Source organism: Trichechus manatus, unplaced genomic scaffold (genome assembly GCF_000243295.1).
Source record: "Trichechus manatus latirostris isolate Lorelei unplaced genomic scaffold, TriManLat1.0 scaffold00006, whole genome shotgun sequence".
In the NCBI taxonomy this organism is placed as follows: domain Eukaryota; kingdom Metazoa; phylum Chordata; class Mammalia; order Sirenia; family Trichechidae; genus Trichechus; species Trichechus manatus.
Window position 1 is genome coordinate 15962724 of NW_004443942.1, and position 22791 is coordinate 15985514.

The following is a 22791-nucleotide window of genomic DNA, read 5'->3' on the forward strand; positions in this document are numbered from 1 at the left end:
TTTCTGTCAGCAGTTCTTCAATGATCCTCTCTGTGTTTTCTGTTTTCTCCCCCTCTTCTGGAATTCCAATCACTCGCACATTTTTGCTTTTGATTGTATCCCACATAATTCTCAGGGTCTCTTCATTTTTCTTTGTTCTTTTTTCTGAGTTTTCCTCAAACAGTTGTATCTAAGTATTTGTCTTTAATTCTGCTGATCCTGTCTTCCACCGCCTCAAATCTGCTCCTCAGCCCTTCTGTGACACTGTCCGTCTCTGAAATCTTGTTGTTTATCTTTCGGATTTCTACTTGTTGTTTTTGTATAATTTCTAGTTGTGAATTTATTTTGGCATTTTGTTCCTGCATTATTTTCCTGAATTCTTCCATTTTTTTGTCTGTATTTTCCAGGAATTTTTTTGCTTTTTCCATGAATTTGTCTATTTTTTCCTCATTTTTGTCTGCTTTTTGCTTCAACTCTTGGATAATTCTGAGAATTAGAGATTTGAATTCTCTATATCAGGTAGTTCTAGTCCCTTTTCTTCAACTGGTGTTTTATTTTGGACACCTACTGGAACCATCCTGTCCTGTTTTTGTAAATATTTTGATATTATCTGCTGTCTTCGGGGCATTCAGTAGTTATTTTTCTCATTTATTGATTGTAGATTTGTTTGTTTTGCCTATGTCTGAGGAGGCGGGCTGTGTTCTTTGTTGTTTGGTCGTCTGTGGGCACAATACCTTTCACGTCCTTCTCCAATTGGCAGGGTCAGTCACTCAGATATGGTACAGAAGGGCAGGTATAGCTGAAGAGGAATTGCTTGGATGGGTTGTTTGAGGCACTTACTACAGCCAGCAGGTGTGCCGGTAATCAGTGCAGGGCAGGTTCCGGTAGGCTGTGCCTGTACTGCTTGGTAGTGTGATGTTAAGTGCACGGTGCAGGTAGGCAGGATGGAGGGGGGAGATTGTGATGTGTGGAGCTAGGATGGGTATGGAAGAGAAGAGGGAGGAACTGAAGCCAAAAACATACAAACAAAAAAGAGTGCTAAGGGCGCTTGCCATTGGAGTGGTGAGCTGAGAGACTGTGAAATGGAAAAAAAAAGGCAGGGGGGAGAAGAAGAAAAAACAGAAAAGAAAAGAATGAATAAATAAAAATTAAAAAGAAAAAAGAAAAGCTCCCAGGGATCCCACTGGTGCAGTTACAATGTCTGGGGAAGTTGTTTTCAGTTGTCGAAGTACAGCCTGGCTAGAAGGCGTAGAGGTGTCACTCAGCACCAGGTATTCAGGGGACAGGAAGAGAAGGAAAGTATAGAGAGACAAGAAATGGAGTAACAAAGAAAGACAAAAATGGAAAAAAAGGGAAAAGAAAACAAAAAAAATTAAAAAAAAAAAGAACAAGAACCCCCCCCAAAAAAAAACAGAAAAAAAAATCCACGAAAAATAAAATGTGCTCAGGAATCCCTCCGTGCATCTGCACATCTGCACAAGCTGAGGGGGTAGGTCCCAAGGTGCACAGAACCACCCAGTGAGAAAGGGCCCCCAACTCAAGAAGAGAAAAAGAAAACAAACAAACAATTCAAAACAAACAAACATAAAAGCCCCAGAATCCCACCAGCTTGGCAGCATGGACCAGGAAGCATTCCCACACTCGAGCAGAGCTCCACAGCCTCTCTGGAAGAAGCAAAGATGGCACACGGAGCCAGGCACTCGAGTGGAAGGAGGGGGAGGTGGTGAGAGGCAAGGAAGAAATCAAAAGAAGCGGAAAAAAGCAACACCAGCAGCCAACAAATGGCACCTAGGGAATCAGCCAGTGTGGGCGGGCGGAATCCAAGCAGCCAGTGCTTCCCAGCCAAGAGACCATGGCTGCGGGAAGCAGAGGAGGCCGAGTGGGGGTGAAGAAGGGTCAGGAGTGGGAAAGCGTATATCATTAGTTACCGGTTATTCTGTCTCCTGCTGGAAGCTCCATGAAGCTGCTTTCTCGTACCCCCTGTGCACTGGTCTCTGATAGGAGTCCAAGATGGCGGATCCAAGCTGCGTTAGCTGATGGGGACCTCTGCATGTAGGTCTCTTCGCTTTCTGTTCTCTGTCAGGTTCTTATTCCATTTGGTGCTTGGCTGAGTTCTTTACCTCTTCATTTGATGCTTAGGATTTCAGGATTGCTGTTTTCTCTGTTTGGCTTAGTTTTTCGGATCTTTGCATGGAGGGACGGCATGGTGCTTCTGCCTAGAGCACCAAGTTGCCGGAAGTGGCCCAAAATCATATAATTTTTAAATGGTGCTATTTCTATTGATATAACCCCTTCAGGGTAGGGAATAAAAAAGACAAAATACTCTGCAAGAGCGGTATAAATCAAGACGCGTTGCCCTTGAGTCGATTCCAATGTATAATTATTGGTTCTGTTATGTGTCCTGCATGTGTGTGTTCAAGATCTAGTATACGCATATTTCCAGTAGAACAAACTGTAAAGAGATAAATAGATAAATAGACACATAAATGGAAAATAACACAAATATCTAATATAAGGGATTGGCAAGGTAAATTATGGAATATAACCAGAGAATCATATAACAGAGTCATTCATAATTTTAAAGCTCTCAGAACATAGTAAGGTATGTTATTGGTTTCAAAAGTAGAAATTCCAGGTACATAATGGCTGCAACTATGTAAAACTGCACATGTATCAGTTTTCTATTGCTGTTATAAAAAATATCACAACTTCAGCCATTTCAAAGAATGCAAGTTTATTATTTCATGATTCTGTAGATGGCAGAATTTATTGCTTCGTGATTCTGTAGGTGGCAGAATTCTCACTGCAGGTGTGTAGGGCTAAAATCAAGGCAACCACAGGGCCGCCTTCCTTACTGGAGACTCTGGGAAAAATCAACTTTTAAGGTCACTCAGATTATTGGCAGAATTCAGTTCCACAAAATCATAGGACCAACGTCCTCATTTCCCTGCTGGTAGTTGTCAACTGGGGGTCATCATCAGCTTCTAGAGCAGCCCACTTTCCTTGGCACATGGCCCCCATCTTCCATTTTCAAAGTCATCAACCATGGGTAGAATCCTCACACTTTGAATCTCCCCTTCTGCCTCATTTCTCCTCTGCTTTCCTCTTCTAAATCTGTTGTTGTTAGTAACCTTCAAGTTGGCCCCTGACTCATGATGGAGAAAATTCTCAGCTAATCTAAGAGATTAAGAGGAGCCCTAGTGACGCAGTAGTTAAAAGCTGCTGCTGCTAACCAAAAAGTCAGCCGTTCAAATCCATCAGCTACTTCTTGGAAACCCTAGGGGGCAGTTCTACTCTGTCACTGTGAGTCCGAATCTACTTGACAGCAACGTGTTTGGTTGTTTGTTTGTTTTGGAGTATGATTTGACCCATATAATCCAGAATAGGCTACCTATGTTAAGATCAGTAACCTTAATTGCATATGAAATGTCTTTTTTCCCATGTAACATAACATATCCACAGGTTCCAGAGATTAGGGGGAGCAATGTTTGGGGGGCCACCATTATTATGCCTAGCATAATGTGGATCATGAACAGAAGTTCATATATGACAATGAGAATAAGACATTAGCATAGCAAAAGGGCTTTTCTCTTCTCAAAATATTCTTTAATTTGCTCTACTATATTCTCAGTAATGTGAGGAAATTCACAGTTGAACAAATACGAAGTTTTGGCAATTCAGTTCAAAGCGTATGTATATGACTAATTTTTAAATTTATACACGCAGGACTATTTCTGTATTGGAGTAACTATTATTGTGGTAGAAGTTTATTTTAAAGTAAGTTTTTAAGATAACTCTGTAACAGGAAACCAGCCTGCAAAACCTAGGAGTTGTTACTAAAATAAAAATTAATCTGAATGATAACATTTATAAAAATCCTTTTCCCATAATAATATGCAGTCGAAAGTATGCCTAACAGCAAAACAAAATAATCCATGAAATCTTAGCTAGCCAAACGGAGGCATAGCAAGGGGCAGGCAGAGGGGGCACTTGCCCCTGGGCGCAAGTCCACGGGGGCGTCAGACTATGTGCGGAATGAAATTCCAAGGCACTGCAAATATGAAAGGCACCTCACTGAAGCAGCCATACAAGAGGGGGAAGGTGTTTCTGCTGACATGTGGCTGCTACCAATGTCTATTCATCTTTAAATTGAGGGAGCGAGGCGCAATTTAGAGACTGCCCCTAGGTGCTTGAAATGAGAGAGGGGCACAACTTAGAGGTTGCTCCTGGGTGCTCCTTACCCTCACTTCACCCTTGTAGCCAAAGAAATAAAGATATGGGTGCTGTTTTAACTACTATTATCTAAACTCTTGTCATGGATTGAATTACGTTCCCCAAAAAATGTGTGTATCAGTTTGGCTGGGCCATGTTTCCTGGTATTGTGTGATTTTCTTATATGTTATAAATCCTGCCTCTATGATGTTGATGAGGGAGGATGGGTGGCAGTTGTGTTAGTGAGGCAGGACTCAATCTACAAGATTGGATTGTATCCTGAGGCAATCTCTTGAGATATAAAAGAGAGAAGTGAGCAGAGAGACAAGGGGACCTCATACCACTAAGAAACAAACACCGGGAGTAGAGCGCGTCCTTTGGACCCAAGGTTCCTGCACAGAGAAGCTCCTACTCTGGGGGAACATTGATGAGAAGGCAGAGAGAGAGAAAAAGCCTTTCCCTGGAGCTGACGCCCTGAATTTGGACTTCCAGCCTACTTTACTGTGAAGAAATAAATTTCTCTTTGTTAAAGCCATCCACTTGTGGTATTTCTGTTATAGCAGAACTAGATGACTAAGACAACTCTGTTCCAGCATTCTACAAACTGAATGAAAGATTAAAGATAATCCTTTTTTTTCTTTTTCTTTTGTTGTTGTTGAGAATATACACAGCAGAACATACACCAATTCAACCGCTTCAGCATGTACAGTTCAGTGACATTGATTACGTTCTTCCAGTTGTGCATCCATTCTCACCCTTCCTTTCTGAGTTGTTCCTCCTTCATTATCATAAACTCACTGCTCCCTAAGATTCCTGTCTAATCTGTGGAGCTGCTGTTGTCACTCTGATTACATATAGATAGTTTTAAAAGAGCATAATGCTCAAGGCAGACATTTTTACTAGTTAAGCTACACTATTGTTTGGTTTTAAGAAGCCCTCAGGGGATGTTTTTGATTTAAGGTTTAAAGATTATTTCAGGGCAGTAGTTTCAGGGGTTCATCCAACCTTCATGGCTCCAGAAAGTCTGGAGTCCATGAGAATTTTAAATTCTGTGCTGTGTTTTCCCCCATTTTGATCAGGATTCTTCTATAGAATCTTCAATTAAAATGTTCAGTAATGGGAAACAGGCACCATCCATTTCTTCTGGTCTCATGGCAAAGAAAGCAGTTATTCTTGGAGGCAGTTAGCCACAAATTCTGTTTCCTCCCCCATTCCTGACTCTCCTTCTTCCTCTGTTGCTCCAGGAGAATAGAGACCAATTATCATGCGTGGATGGCCACTTGCAAGCTTTTAAGAATCCGGACACTATGCAATAAACTAGGAGGTAGAACAGAAGCACTAAACACATTATTAAGCTAATTAACTAGGATGTCCCATGAAACCATGACCCTAAGATAATCCTTTAGCAAAACTTTTTGGAGCAAGTCTTATGTATGTATAGGTGGAAATGATGTATAGAAATTAGCCAAGAATTGGGTTGGGGGGGGGGTGAAATCCATGGAGGCAAGAATGTAGTTAACTATAGGTATAAACTCATGAAGTAAGACTCTAAATCTTCAGGATCCTATTTGAATGTCTAGCCATACTCAGTAGTTTTCACCCTCTAGTTTTACTGCAGTTGCTGAAAAAATAGTTCATCCCCATGACTCTAGTCCTCATGGTTTAATCATTTGTATTCCCAGAGTTTGTAAGAGTCCTACTAATCAAGAAATTCTAGAGCTTTAAAAGAAAGTAAACCACAAATAGAAGCAAACCACCATCTCCCAGTTGCTTATACTGTTGTGTGAGACATCCTAGCACCAGATAAGTTTAGATCATCTAGCCTGAACCCCATCTAATAAAGATGATGAAATCAAAGGGAGTTAAGTATTGTTCTTTGGCTATTCCATTTCTGTAAACTTTAGTTTAGTTAACTACAAAAGAAAGGAAAAACAGTTTTGAGTACTCACTGTGAATGCTAAATTTAACATACAAGATCTCATTTATTCCACACAACTACCTTGTAAGGTAGGTATTCTGACAGTTCTACAGATGAGGTAATTTGGGATCAATTACTTAATTTTCCCAAGGCTGTTTATTCACCAAGGGAATGAAACTTGATCTCTTGTTTCTAATTATACTTTATTTCTACTCTTCCTTTGCATTAAAAAAAACAATGGAGGGTATGAATACATAAAACCGTATAAATTAATAGATTACAATTACCAATTAAATGTTAGATTATTATAAAGCATTTGTGAGCAGAAAGTCAATAGAGAAGTTACCTACTATATCTGAGCTTCTATTGAGTAAAACCAAAAGGACAACATTTCCTTAATGGTTAAGTAGAGAACTATGGGTACAGATGACATGAGCCACAAGAAATACCTTATAACATGTTCTTTGGGTAGAAAAAGCATGTTCCAGCTGTTAATCATATCCATGTTTCAGGTATAAAGCACACTGAAAGGCAAAAGATTTTTAGTTGCTGCTTGAGATGTAGAAAGATAGAACAACAACAAAAAATACTAACCTCAAGCTCACGTTTTTCTTACACCTGTCAGAGAACTGAGGTCACAGAACAACCATCTAGCCCAAAATGTAAGGGTAGATGGTGCTTGCAGAAGACAGAGGAGATGAGCACTTGTTCATCTGGGGCAGATGCAGTGAGACATTGATGAGAAAAATTCAGCTAGAATTGCTGAGGCCAAGAGTGTTGGCTGGTGAGAGGGTGTGGAGGCCCTGGAGACTTTGGATAGGGGAAATTTTTCCTTTCTTGAAGGCACTTCTCCATGTACTCTACCATGTACCAACACAAAAGAGTGGCAAGAGTCCTGAGAAAGCATAGTTCCTGAGGGAGGGGAACAGTATTTACTGCATGTTGTTGTTAGGTGCCTTAGAGTCAGTTCTGACTCGTAGTGATCCTATGCAAAACTGAACGCAACTGTCTGGTCCTATGCCATCCTCATAATCGTTATGCTTGAGCCCATTGTTGCAGCCACTGTGTCAATGCATCCCCTTGAGGGTCTTCCTCTTTTTTTGATGACCCTCTACCAAGCATGATGCCTTCTCCAGAGACTAGTCTCTCCTAATAATATGTCCAAAGTACATGAGAAAGAGTCTCACCATCCTTGCGTCTAAGGAGCATTCTGGCTGTACTTCTTCCAAGACACATTTGTTTGTTCTTTTGGCAGTCCATGGTATATTCAGTATTCTTTGCCAACATCATATTCAAAGGTGTCAATTCTTCTTTGGTCCTCCTTATTCATTGTTCAGCTATCTGATGCATATGAGGTGATTGAAAAGACCATGGATTGGGTCAAGCGCACCTTAGTCTTTAAAGCGACATCTTTGCTTTTTAATACTTCAAAGAGATCTTTTGCAGCAGACTTGCCAAATGCAGTACCTCTTTTGAGTTCTTGACTCCTGCTTCCATAGGTGTTGATTTTGGATTCAAGTAGAATGAAATCCTTGGAAACTTCAATATTTTCTCCATTTATGATGTTACTGGTCCAGGTGTGGGGATTTTTGAGGTGCAATCCATATTGAAGGCTGTAGTCTTTGATCTTCATCAACAAGTGCTTCAAGTCCTCTTTGCTTTCAGCAAACAAGGTTGTGTCACCTCCATATCACAGGTTGTTAATGAGCCTTTCTCTGATCCTGATGCCTGGTTCTTCTTCATATACACCAGCTTCTAGGATTATTTGCTCAGCATACAGATTGAATAAGTATGGTGAAAGGATACAACCCTGACGCACACATTTCCTGACTTCAGCCACCAGTATCCCCTTGTTCTGTTCCAACAACTGCCTCTTGGTCTATGTAGAGGTTCCGCATGAGCACAATTAAGTGTTCTGGAATTTCCATTCTTCACAATGTTATCCATAATTTGTCATGATCCACACAGTCTAAGGCCTTTGCATAGTCAGTACAATTCAGGTAAATATCTTTCTAGTATTCTCTACTTTCAGCCAAGATCCATCTGAAATCAGCTATGCTATCCCTCATTCCAAGTCTTCTTTTAAATCCAGCTTAAATTTCTGGCAGTTCCTTGTCGATATACTGCTGCAACTTCTTTTGAATTATCTTCAGCAAAATTTTACTTATGTGTGATATTAATGATATTATTTGATAATTTCCACATTCTGTTGGATCACCTTTCTTTGGCATGGGCTTAAATATGGATCTCTTCCAGTCGATTGGCCAGGTAGCTGCCTTCCAAATTTCTTGGCATAGTTGAGTAAGACCTTCCAGTGTTGTATCCATTTGTTGAAACATCTCAATTGGTATTCCGTCAATACTTGGAGCCTTGTTTTTCGCCAGTGTCTTCAGTTCGGCTAGAACTTCTTCCTTCAATATCATCAGTTCTTGACCATATGCTACCTCCTGAAATGATGGACTGTCAACAAATTCTTTTTGATACAATGACTTTGTGTATTCCTTCCATTTTCTTTTGATGCTTCCTGTGTCATTCAATATTTTGCCCATAGTATCCCTCAATATTGCAATTCTAGGATTGAATTTTTTCTTCAGTTCTTTCCACCTGAGAAATACTGAGCATGTTCTTCCCTTTTGGTTTTCTAACTCCAGGTCTTTGCACATTTCATTATAATACTTTACTTTTCTTCTCAAGCTGCCCTTAGAAATCTGTTCAGCTCTTTTACCTCCTCATTTCTTTCATTGACTTTAGCTACTCTATGTTCAAGAGCTAGTTTTAGAGTCTCTTCTGACATCATTTTGGTCTTTTCTTTCTTTCCTGTCCTTTTAGTGACCTTTTGTTTTTTTCATGTATGATGTCCGTGATGTTATTCCACAACTCGTCTAGTCTTTGGTCATTAACGTTCAATGCGTCAAATCCATTCTTGAGATGGTCTCTAAATTCAGGTGGGATATACTCAAGGTCATATTTTGGCTCTCGTGGACTTGCTTTAGTTTTCTTCAGCTTCAACTTGAGTTTGCCTATGAGCAATTGATTGTTCCACAGTAGGCCCCTGACTACATTCATGGAAAGAGTTTGTGTCTGATTTTCAGCTCTGCAGGTGATGAGTGTTTCTTTAAATGCTGCAGAAGAGAATCTTGGATTCTCAAAGTTTGCTTTAAACTATGGATTAACATATCTAAGGCTCTCATTTTTCTCTTCAGTGAATCAATGACACTTAGCAATAGTCACCAAATTCCAGCGTCCTTATAGTTACTGTCTTAGGCTGGGTTCTTTAGAGAAGCAAAACCAGTAAAGTGGATAAATATATATATAAAGAGATTGATATCAAAGAAACAGCTCATGTGATTGTAGAGGCTGGAATGTCACAAGTTTACGGATTAGGATAGAGGCTTCTCCTGATTCACGTAGCTGCAGGGGCTGGCGAACCCAAGATCGGCAGGTTGGAAAGCAGGGCTGTTGCTCACAGGGTGTGAATATCGATGAATCCCAAGATTGGCAGACAAGACTGCAAGGCTTCTTCTGATTCATGTAGCTGCAGGGGCTGGTAAATCCAAGATCAGCAGGTCGGAGAGCAGGGCTCCACTCAAGGCTGTGAAGATCATCGAATCCCAAGATCAGCAGATGAGCTGATAGCTCAAGTCCCAAGAACCAGAGGTCAGATGAACAGGAGGCAGCCACAGGATCCAGAGCAAGCAAAAAGCTAGAACATCTGCTTATGTTTGGATGCAGGCCACACTCCCAAGGAAATTCCCTTTCAACTGATTGGCTCTTCACAGCAGATTCAATCATGGGAGTCATCACATATAGACACTGAGAATCATGGCCCAGCCAAGCTCACACACAATCTTAACCATCACAGTTACTAACTCCCCTATTCTTTTTAAATACCAGAAACATTGGCCAGCTAGGTATCTCCTTTATCCTGTATCCTGTCCAATTTTACTACGGGTAAATGTCTTAGCAAATACACTACTATGGCCTTCCCGGGGCTATCTATATGCTACTTACCACCAGTTATGGTGTTCTCATTGCCATCTAGATGGTGAATGATTCATTTCCAGAATCTTATCCTTAAAGTCTGTTTCCTTGGGCCATTCCCAGCAAGAGCTGTCTTAGGTTAGACTCCCTAGAAACAGAGGTGAAGGTAGGAATTCTTTTGAAAATTATTTATTGATGAGGTGCTTTCCAGGACAAAAGAAGAACCAGGAAATAGTGAGACAGGATAGAGAAGGAAGAAACGCTGAGGAACAATAAAACCAGCTCAGGACATGCTAAGCTTTGGCCTAATTCACGGGGTAGATATCTGGGAATAAACTGATCAATGGTGTTGCCCAGCTTTGAAGTACGGGAGTGCCCCCTTTTATATCCCTGTAGCAATCAGTCATTGGCGGTGGATCATCTAGACAAGGGATGCATTATGATTTCCAGTTTCAGAAAATCAGGGGAGGACAATTTCTGAAGAAGGAAGAAAGTGGTGGGCCATTAGAAATTGACAGTAACTGGGAAATAGGTATGCTAGCCACATGTGGAGAATTTGGCAATTTCAGCACAGGGCATCCAGGTGGGGAACCACAGGTTCTCCCACAAAGATAAAAATCTCTCACACTCTTTTTCTCTCTCTCTCATACACACACACACACACACACACACACACAGCCTTCCTGCATTGAATTTGGCTAGTGATGCTTGAAGCTGTGGCAAAAAAAAAAAAAAAGAGAGAGAGAGACAATAAATAAAAAGCCAAAGAATCACTGAGACACTTAGTGGTATTAAACTTTTAAATATCTAGACAAAAAGTGCTAAAAGTAGTATAGAGACACCAAACACAAGGATGGGAGTTGGAACAAACCCATGTTTGACCTCATCATTCCCTGGCAGCGACAGACTGTCAAGAAGACTGGATCAGACATCTTATTAGATCATTTTAAGCACTATTAGCTCTTCCTGAGGATTCTATGCCAAATCTCCAGCATATAAACAAAACAAAGAGAAAAACACATGTAGATGAATTCCCAGTGCAGCTTTGAGGCACTCTCCCATGAAACATCTGTTTCAAAATGTAACAATGGTGAATCAGACAGTGAATATAAATGAGAGATCAAATGGAACTATCCACATAGCACACATTTTTATAGTCACCAAAAGTGTTGTTCAGTTCTCTATGACAGGGATCAGCAAACTACAGCCCATGAATTACATCTAGCCCGTGCATTAAAAAAAAAAAAAAAATGCTATGACCTATGAGAATATTTTTTACATTTTTAAAAGTTTGTTAAAAAAAAAATCAAAGGAGAATACTGGACAAAACTGTATGTGACCCTCAAAGCCTAAAATATTTCCTATCTGGCCCTTTACAAAAAAAAAAAAAAAAAAAAAAAAAAACTTTGCCAGCACCACTTCTGTAATTTAGATACGATTCAGGTAGGTCTATGTGAAAATCTCTTCCACCAAAAGGAGGAAGAACAGAAAATAGTCTGCAGTAACAATATAATCTGTATCTCCAACTCCTACTAATGTTTAAGTTGAACCATATGTAGTAAGAAAATAAATAGCTTTATATATAATTTCCCTCCTGAAAACTACATTTAACTGTGGTCCTAAGTGCTAAATAAAATACTACAAAAATTAGTTTCTCATAACTTCTACATGCTTGTTGTTTGCCACATTTTTGAATGCATAGTAATTACCTGTAATGCTTATTAAAATGTGGATCCCTAAATTCCATCCCAAGAAATTGAAATTTAGAAGATCTTGTGTAGGGCTCAGAAAGCTGCATTTTAAACACACCAGGTAATTCTGAAGCAGGTGGATGATAAAGTACACTTTAAGGAATGTATGTGGAATGGAAAGAGCATGGGTTTTAAAATCAGGCAGATTTGGATTTCAAGACTGATTTACTCAGTAAGTCCACAAATACTTTGAGCACATTAAGTACCTACAATATTTCAGACTTTCTTACATGTGTCATTAGGTGTACAACACGGAACAAAACAAAAAAATTAAAATCTGCCTTCATGGCACTTACATGTGAGTTGTTAGAAACAGATTAAAAAAAAATAATAAAAATATATGAAATGTCAGAGTGGTGAGTGCTTTGGAGAAAAATGAGGCAGAGAAATAGAACAGAAAGTGCCAGTGGTGGAACTTACGAATGGTCAGGGAGGGTCTTGCTGACTTGTCATTGTAGTAAAGACTTGAAGAAGGTGAGGGTGAAAAAAGGATGAAAACATCCTGGATAAGGGAGTTCCAAGGAGAGAAAACAGCTCATTCCAGGCCCTGAGTTTGGCACAATCAAGGTATAAAACAGCTAAGAATGAGGATGCAAATGATCACTCTGACCGCCGTGTGAAGAATAAACTATAGGGGACGGTACCTCAGAATAATGGCTTCCTCAGATGTCTGTGTCCTAATCCCTGGCACCTGTGAATGTGTTACCTTACTTGGCAAAAGGGACTTTGGAGATACGATTGGATTAAGGATCTTGAGATGGGGAGATTATGCTGGATTATCCAGGCAGCCTCAGTGTAATTACAAGAGTCCTCATAAGTGAAAGAGGGAGGCAGAAAGGTCAGAGTTAGAGATATTTGAAGATGCTGTGCTGCTGGCTTTGAAAATGGAGAAGGGTCACAAACCAAGTAATGCAGGCTGACCCTAGAAATTTTAAAAGACGAGAACAGATTCTCTTCTAGCGCCTCAGAAGTGAACATGGTTCTCCTGACACCATGATTTTAGCCCAGTGAGACCCATTTCTGAATGCTGATCTCCAGAAATATAAGCTGACAAGTCTGTGTTGTTTTAAAGCACCAGGTTTGTGGTAATTTGTTACAGCAGCCATAGGAAACTAATTCAAGGAGTAAAGATATAAACATGGAGATAAATTCGGAGGTCATTGCAGTAGTTAAGGCAGGAAATGATGGACTAAGATGGTAAAAGAAGAGATGGTATAAAAAAAAGATTGAATTCTGAATATACTGTCCAGCATTTTTAAGAAGGAGTCATAATGATTTACAAATGTATTGGGTATTAGATATGAGAGAAAGTGTGGAGGCAAGGATAACTCTTGGGTTTTTGGCCTGAGGTACTGGAAGAAAGGAGTTCTCATTTATTGAGATGGTGAAAAAGTGTAGCAGGAGCAGGCAGAAGATATTAGAAATCCAAGTGAGTTTTTCAGATAGCCAATAGGCTATCTGAACCTAATTTCAGGGCTAAAGTCTGGACTAGAAAGATATATTTGTGAATAATCAGTTATAGGTGGCATTTAAATCCAGAGCAGGGAGGAAGATCTTTGAATAGAGTGAGTGAAGACAGCAGGGAGGTCCAAAAACTAAGCTCTGGCTCATTCCAACTTTTACACACCATGAAACTAATAAAGAACTAGCAAAGAAAAGTAAGAAGAAGCAACAAATGAGGTAGGAGAAATGAAACAGGTGAATGTGTTAAGAAGCCTGGTGAAGGATAGAACTCAGGGAGAAGAAGTGGAGAAACGTCATAAATGCATATGATAAGTCAACATAAGGGCTGATGATTTAGCAGTTGGTTTTAACAATGTGGAGGTCATTTGGCACCTTGAAAGCAGCGGTGTTAGTGAGGTGTTAGGGGCATAAGTCAGACGACAGGAGGTTTAAGTGGTTCCACTAAGTGATAATTTTGAAACTATGGTCACATTTCTTAACCTCTATAAATGTCAATTTCCTCTTTGGTAATATTGGATAATTATTCATATGTGATATAGTTCTTATGAAGACTAAATGATGCGGTACTTGTAAAGTATCTTAAAATTGCTGGCACAAAGTGCTTAAAACAATAGCTCTTTGCCTTCCTCTTCTGTCCTACCATAATCCAGGGAAATAAATGTCCTTCTTTGTGTTGGTGGATAAAAGGAATATTAAATAAATAGCAAATGCATGCAATCCAGATGATACATTGAGTTACCTTACCTATCTCCCATGTCTTGATTCCTGGAAAGTCCCATGATCTCTGAAGAATTTCTGCAGATTTCCATGAGTTCACATTCTCAGTTACCACTAGTCTGAACATTTAGCTGCTTCTCAATTAATTTGTTTTATGTATAGTCTTATTCTCTGAACCAAACAAGTTTTTTCAGCTGCAAATAACATAAAACCCAACAAAAATGTCTTAGAATATTAAAAACTAAAAAAACAAAAAAAGATGCCATGAGGATGTTTCTCTCTGCAGGTATTGTTTTCAAGCTTACTATCTCATGATCACAAAATGGTTGTTGTACCTCCAGATTCACAGATTACCCAAGGAAGAATAAAGCAAAAGGGCAAAAGATGAAAAGGGCATGTCAGCTGAATTTAGTCCCTTTTAGACAGCATTCTTGTAAGCCCCATCCAGCAACTTCCAATTACATCTCACTGCCCAAACCTAAGTAAGCCACATCGTCACCTCCAGTTACTAGAGGAGGTTGAGTTGTAGGTGTTTTTACTCAGCAGCATCTGTAATGGGCTAGAAAAAGAGAGTTATGAATGGTATAGGGTATCAAATTCAGAGTCTGTACCTCCTTGATCCAGACTTCACCTCAGATACTCACATCTATATTTCTTGTACACAAACAAACAGACAACACCTAAAGTGGTGAAGACTTTGCTGATGAATTTGGGGAGATGGAGTAAGGTTTAGGCTGCAGAAATACATACTACATACAGATTGATTATTAGATATTTCTGTTTATTTCTGAGCATAGAACTCCTCTCTTCTATTCTCTGCTTCCTCCATTTCGTTGCTTCCTCTGAAGTAAATTATCACAGTTGAATCCAAGAAAGCAGTTTACCTGCACACTACTTCCAGGAAAAAAAAAAAGATTGCTTTTCATGATCTCAGTACAAAATCAATGCATCCCAGTACCTAGGATTGGGACCTGGTAAGTGCTTAACAACATTAATGAATCAAAGACTTCAGGGACAGAGTGGAGATTATGGTTGTGGTTAAGTTCTCGTTATGTTGAATATAGATGAAAATAATAGTAACTATTATTTATTGAGAGCTTACTGTGTGACAAGCATGTTTCTAACTGCTTTGCATATATCTGATTTAATCTACAAAATTTCTATAAATTTATAAATTACTATCCCCCAACCTCTCCTCCTCTCCCTACCTGCATTTTGTAGAAACAGAAATTGAGGGTTAAAATGTCAAGTTTTTTGCTTTTTGTTTTTCTTCCAGTCACCCAATTAGTAAGAATTGGAGTCAGTATTCAGCTTCAAGTGTAAGAAGCAAGATTGTGAGCTTTGTGGTTGGGTTTGTTTGTTGTTTGTTATTGAACATCATCTGTTTGTATTGGTCTGGAAACATCTGTCAGGATTAGGTGATTTCATTCTACCTTGGCAGGGAGCTGCTACATATTGGAGGACTACAAGTTGGCTTTTGTAATATTTCTGTGTCTCTGACTTGTTTTCACGTGACTTTCGTTGAAATATATGTCTGTATAAAAGTGCCTTCCTTCTGATCTTGTTATCTTCTTCCAAAGAAGCACATCTAAACTTGTGTCAGGTAGTCTGCCTTGTAGCATTTAGCTCAGGGTCTTTTCATCCCAACATAAGTAAGCCAGTTATCCCAGCTGAGGGACTAGAAATGCCAGCCTTAATAGCCGAATCTCTGCTGATCACTGGGAAATAAGACCTGAATAATCTTCTCCTGCCCAATGACTGTGATGCTTTTCTTCCCCAAATGTTATTATCTCCTGGTAGTACATTTCTCCAAACTAAACTCAGGTTAGAAAGACAAATAAGCCAAGATTCCTCATGTTGATGCTTGTACTGGGAAGTATTCCTTCCTAGTGATGGGAATGTCTGAGTCCCTAATGCAGGACACCTCGTTCCAGCAAGAAGATATTTAGGTAAGCAGATTTTTTTTTTTTTTAATTAGAGGTTTACTTAAAAACAAAAACAAAAAAACACAACAACAACAACAAAACCAAACCTGTTGCCATCGAATCGATTCTGACTCAGCAACCCTATGGGCAGAGTAGAACTGTCCCATAGGGTTTCCAAGGAACAGCTGGTGGATTCGAACTGCTGACCTTCTGGTTAGCAGCCGAGCTCTTAGTAATCCTTAATTATTATAGTTTGGGAATGATATTTCCTTCAAGGTCAAAGAGAACCAGTGGTATCCTACTAGCTCATCACAGAGAGTTTCTGTCTAGGTTACAGAATACTCAGGGTCTTTTGTTTGACCTGTGTTTCATTTTGTTTTGTTTTTCCCAAGCAATATACTGTCCTTATTACTATTCCATGACAAAATTTCTTCTCTGTACTCTATTTTTCTAAGACAGCTACTCCCCTTCTGTTCGCTCCCCCTTCTCAGCTTAAGCAATGCTGTGGTGATGCTGTATGTTGTTCTAGAGTGGACCTAATGGTAGTTTTCAGACTACGCTCTGTTCTTTGGACCATGGCCCTCAGTAAGACATACATTTTACATCATGACCCATCTGAAACAGACTTTCACAAAGGATTTTTTTTTAAAATCATTATTATTACTAGGTATAGTGTACTGTGACATTCTCTTCTATATTCTTTCTATAGGTTTACTGAAGTGATTTTATGATTCCATGAGGTCATGATCATCAATTTGAAAATAATTACTTTATGTCTCTCAAAATGAAGGAAAATTGAAGAACACAAGCTACTGTACCTGAATAGATAAAATATGTTTACTGTAACAAAACCAGTAGGGCACTGGTTTTAAAACTTTGGCATACATCAGAATCTTCTGGAAGACTTGTTAAAACATAAATTACTGGTTTCCACCCCCAGAGGAGATTTGATTCAGTAGATCTGGAGGGACCCAAGAATTTTCATTTGTAACACGTTCCCAGGTGGTGCTCATACTGCTGGTTCTGAGGCCATACTTTGAATACCACTGGTCTAGGGGAAAACCATGGATTTCCTCCTATAAAGTGTTAATTTAGGAGCCCTGTTTGTACAGTGATAAAAGTGCTTGGTTGCTAACTGAAAGGTTGATGGTTCGAACCCACCAGCTATTCCATAGGAGGAGGATGTTGCAGTCTGCTTCCGTAAAGATTTACAGCCTTGGAAATCCTATGGGGCAGTTCTACTCTGCCCTATAGGGTCACTGAGTCAGAATTCACTTGACGACAGTGGGTTAAGTGTTAATTTATTAGGTCCTTCCTCCAAATTCTAACAATGCCCCCTTGTGGTGATCCAAGGTAAAAGTTTGGAAGTCAATGCTTCCAAAATATCAGTAAGTGATAAAGACAGTAAAAAGAGCATGCAAATTTGACACTGCCTCCACCTCCCTTAGGAAGTAGAACAATGATTGTTCAGCAGCAGTAAAATTTAGTGGTTAAAAGGTCAGGACTTGGAGTCAGATGAACCTGGGTTCAAAGCTACCACTTTAGTGGTAATATTGGGCAAGCTATTTAACTTCTCTAATTCAAAGTTTCATCATCTGTAAGCAGTATAGTAATAGTACGTTATGTATCTCAAGGATTGTTTTGAGAATTAAAGTGTATTAACATATAAATACTGGAGCATCCTGATTTATAATTTAGGATGCAATACTCTCTATTTAATGTTCTGAAGCACAACACCTGAACCCACTTATACTCACGTCTGCATTGTCCAGTCTTCCACCCAATGCATCTTTCCCCAGATATGCCAGGAATAAGTGTATTCATGCCTTAAGGACCAGTCAGGATTCAGAACTCATGTATGCTGCTTGACTCAGGAGAATTCTAACGCTTCTACTACCATTTGAAGTTGGTTGCTTCAGAACAAGTAACTGTGCTATGTAGTCTATGGCTAGTGTCAAAGCAAAAGGCTAATTGATAGAGCTGAAACTGAGACATTCCAAGAGATTCTCTTCGTACTGCTGCAGGCATGTCTGAAGTGTATTGTTGGAACTGTGTCCTGTCCCCCTGACGCTGCCACTGCCACAGATGCAGGTGCCCACTCCAGGCTGCAGTGGTCATTTGAGGTGTGAGATTAGAGCAACTTTCCTCTTGGTGCTGTGCTCAGAGATGCACAAAGGCAAGAGAGACTGAAGCCCTAGTATGCAGCTGTTTAGATGGACTCACTCACGTATTTTGTGGCACACAGCCTCAGGCTCTACAATATTATGAACTAAAAACATTCATTTTTTTAAAAAAATCAAAATTAAAAGCAAACAAGAAACAAACAAAAAAATCACTTGCTCTGAAACAAAAAATCGGGGCATATACTTTCTATTAATAATGATTTGCTCATTTTCTTACTGTCTGAAAACAATGAAAGGAAATTAAAGTGATCAATTTCTGCCTTCAAGGAGTTCACTATGTAATGGGGGAAATAAATACATATTGAATTTCTTTGATCCAAAGATAATTATTTTCCCCACATTTTAATATTTCTAAAGTCTATGTGGCATTTCCAGTATGATAATGTTTTATTTTTTTCCTGAAAAGAAAACCTGTAAATAAGTCAATGTTGTATTTATAATCTGTGGCATTTCAGAATCAAAACAAGGAAAGTTTGAAACAAACTATAATACAATATGAGGGCTTGTGTAAAGATCTGACTGGATTTTGTTTAGATTATGCATTCAATGGAAAACAATTTTCAATAATAGAAATCCTGGGAATTGGAAATGTAGACACTAATCTTCTGCACACACACTCACACACACACACACATTCAAATGTACACACCTCAGCACCACCATCATCACTATTACGACCACCACCATCACAATTCATAATTATGGGTCTCATAATGTTTTGATGTCAGCTGTGTCTGTTCCTCATTTCTAGGAACCAACCTACCTCAAAGCAATGTTAATAAGCATTTATTATTCCTTTAAGGACTTTGAATTGGTAATATAAAAACAGATTTCAGCAAACACCTATAAATTTTAACCTGAAAAGTTAAAAATGCTAATCAAATACAAAACCTGCCTCTGTACTCTGCAATTACAATGCCTGTTTCTTGGTAAAAATAAATAAATGTGACTGATGTGTAGCATTTCAAATTTGAAATTTGAAATTCTAATTGCAGGACTGAGAATGAAAAAAAATCTGTATATATGCTTAGACTGGGAAAGGAAAAAAATCACAGCTTTACAAAGAAGCCAATATTTGTCTACAAAATGATAGCAAAAAATTAATGATGCTGTCCAAGAAAAACTGTCATTCATGAGCAAAGGTTGGCATCTGGACCTGCCTTCAATAGGGCAGCTCCCAGCTCTGTAGTTAAACTGAAGCCTTCTGTTGTGGTTTCAAATATCCACTTCCAAATGTGTACACAGTTTTAGAAATGCACAAAGATTAACTGACATAGAAGCTCAGAATTAATTTGCACATTTTTTTAATCTATGATATTTACCAGGAAAAAAATACGTTTGTCAGTAGAAGCATTTTATTTTACAATGTATCTTTTATTTTTCTTTCATTTAATGATATCACAGTCACACTTGTGTGGTCATAAAAGTGCTTGTGAATGATGCTCAGTTCTCTATCAGGGTAACTCATTCAATATACATCATCAGATGTGAAATGCATTAGACCTAGTTACAGAACTACAATAATAAATCAATGTAGTGCAGCATGAGATTTTATGTTTGCCATTAAAGACAGCTGGGTAGGATGGTGGTACTACCACTTAATTGTGTGACTTTGGGCAAATTACTTAAACTATATAAGCCTTAGTTTCTTGATAGCTAAAATAGAGGTAATAATATCCACCTCATTGGTTGTTGAAAAGATTTAATAGATAATCTGTATAAAATTTAGTGACTGATGCCTGCTCATTGCTCAACAAATTGTACTTTCATTGATATATATAGATATTCAATGTAGAGTAGAAGACAAACATGTTTATTAATTACATGGTTCCCTTATTTAAAAAGTGATGTGGAGGATAATCTCTATAAATTAACATTGTAGATGTCCAAAAATATACATTAGAAGGTGATTATTCACACTTAACAACGGAATACACTAGAGGATTTATTTATATATCACATATCTTCCATTCACTTAAAACCTGATTTATAAAATTTCAATTTGTGTGGAAATATGCAGGCACACACATCATATGAAGCCTGGTACACCTAAATGTCTTTTCAAAATTCCAAAATTTAAGTATGATGTAGATCTGTAAAGTAAAATTTATCTTCTAATCTGATATTTGTTTCAGAACTGTTCATTTCCAGTAATGGCAATAGGACAGTAAAGTCTGTGGGATAAATGAACTCTGAGCCCGTGGCACACATAATCATGACTGTGGCCATGAGCCTGGGAAAGGGGAATGAGGAAGTGAACCAGAGTGAAGAAAGCTCCGTGTCCTCTACAGTATTCCAATATGTCAGTGTATGTTTAGAATCCTGGGTGTGTTGAGCCATCTGGAGGTTTCTTAGTAAAGGATACCAAAGAGGTATTCAAAGGTAAGGAATAGATTAGTCTTATACATCTTGCAGACTTAGGTAGAAAACTGGAGTTGATGTGAAGGAAGAGTGTGATTTTTTGAATGCTAAGAGTATGTGTTGTTTTGATTACCTTCTGACTCTTCCGCCTTTCCCTTTCCTCCACGTTACCCATCCAAGAACTTATACTAGAGTGGTAGTGTGGCATGAAGGGGTGGGGAGGACTAATACCTCAGTATACCAACATGAACACAAAAGTGCTGCCTTGGGAACCTGCAAGAAAGAAGTCAGAGCCCCACGTTCAGAAGGGTCCCATACTTGGTATAGTATTCTGCTGATAACATCTTGAAATTTTTAATACATTTATTTTTGAACTTGTGTTTTTGTGCGTGAAGTCTGATGGAGCAATAGAGCATTTATGTGGGCAGAGGAGATACCTGCAAAATATATGACTCCTTGCCCCATTTCTGTTTTGCCCCTCACTTCTGTATATGGTACTCACCGTGCCCCATGAGCACAGAATTCTAGGAGACCCATGAGTTCAGTGAGACTCAGAGAGAGTACAAGGCAATCATATTTCATCTACTACTATACAAGTAGTGGATGGAGAGGAGCTGACAGCCCTGAGAGGCCTCATTCAGTTAGGACCAGAACTTGCTTCAAAATTAGAAAGGAAGCAGTGGCATTCTAAGAAATAAGAATGACCAAGGAATCCTTTCTTACTCATCTTACTCTCCTGTATTAGTCAATCAGTTATGATGAAAATGATGAAATAAAAGGAAAAGAGAAACATAGGGCAACCCATGGTTCTTTTTTTTTTTTTTTTCCCACTTCTTTATACATCAGTAAGCTGAAGATAGGGATTATTAGAATGTGTGTGTATGAAGAGGTAAAATAAAAGCAGCTGGGTTAGTTTAGTGCAGTATTTGTACTCTTCTGGTAAGAACTAAATATATATGCATGTGCAAGCTACAAAATATGAGTTGTGTATTTTTGGTGATGCTTCATGTGCAGTCCATGCTCTTATATTTGTATTTAAAACTAACATTGCACCATATAAAGATAAATAGTAAAATTCATGCAAAAAATTTAAAATTTTAGTTTTTCTATACTTAGAATGCCGCTAGACAGTAATTAAAAAGCACCACGGAAACTTGAGACAGAGAGAAACTATGGAAAAAAAGAAAACAATGTATTTTAGCACTTTTATTAATGACTACATGAAGAAGCCCCCTCGCTTCTGTCAGTTTGTCATACTGTGGAGGCTTGCGTGTTGCTGTGATGCTGGAAGCTATGCCACCAGTATTCAAATACCAGCAAGGTCACTCGTGGTGGACAGGTTTCAGCTGAGCTTCCAGACTAAGACAGACTAGGAAGAAGGACCCAGCAGTCTACTTCTAAAAATAATAAGCCAGTGAAAATCTTATAAATAGCAGCAGAACATTGTCTGATATAGTGCTGGAAGATGAGCCCCTCAGGTTGAAAGGCACTCAAAATATGACTAGGGAAGAGCTGTGTCCACAGTAAAGTCAACCTTAATGAAGTGGATGGAGTAAAGCTTTTGGAACCTTCATTTGCTGAAGTGACTCAAAATTAGAAGAAACAGCTGTAAACATCCATTAATAATTGGAAGGTGGAATGTACAAAGTATGAATCTAGGAAAATTGCAAATCATCAAAAATGAAATGGAATGCATAAACATCGGTATCCTAGGCACTAGTGAGCTGAAATGGACTGGTATTGGCCATGTTGAATTGGACAATCAATCATATGGTCTACTATGCTGGGAATGACAACTTAAAGAGGAATGGCATTGCATTTATTGTCAAATGAACATTTCTAGATCTATCCTGAAGTACAGTGCTATCACTGATAAGATAACATCCATACACCTACAAGGAAGACGAGTTAATGCAACTATAATTCAAATTTACGCACTGTCTTAGGCTGGGTTCTCTAGAGAAGCAAAACCAGTAAAGTGTATAAATATATATAGAGAGAGAAATTATATCAAGGAAATAGCTCATGTGATTGTAGAGGCTAGAACGTCCCAAGTCCATGGATCAGGGTAGAGGCCTCTCCCAAGTCACACAGCTGCAGAAGCTGGCAAGCCGAAGATCGGAAGGTTGGAGAGCAGGGCTCCCACACACAGGCTGTGCAGATCGACGAATCCCAGGTTCGGCAGATAAGCTGACAGCTCAAGTCCCAAGAATGGGAGATGAGATGACAGGAAGCAGCCGCAGGATCCAGAGAGAGCAAAAAGCCAGAACGTCTGCTTATATACAGATGCGGGCCACACC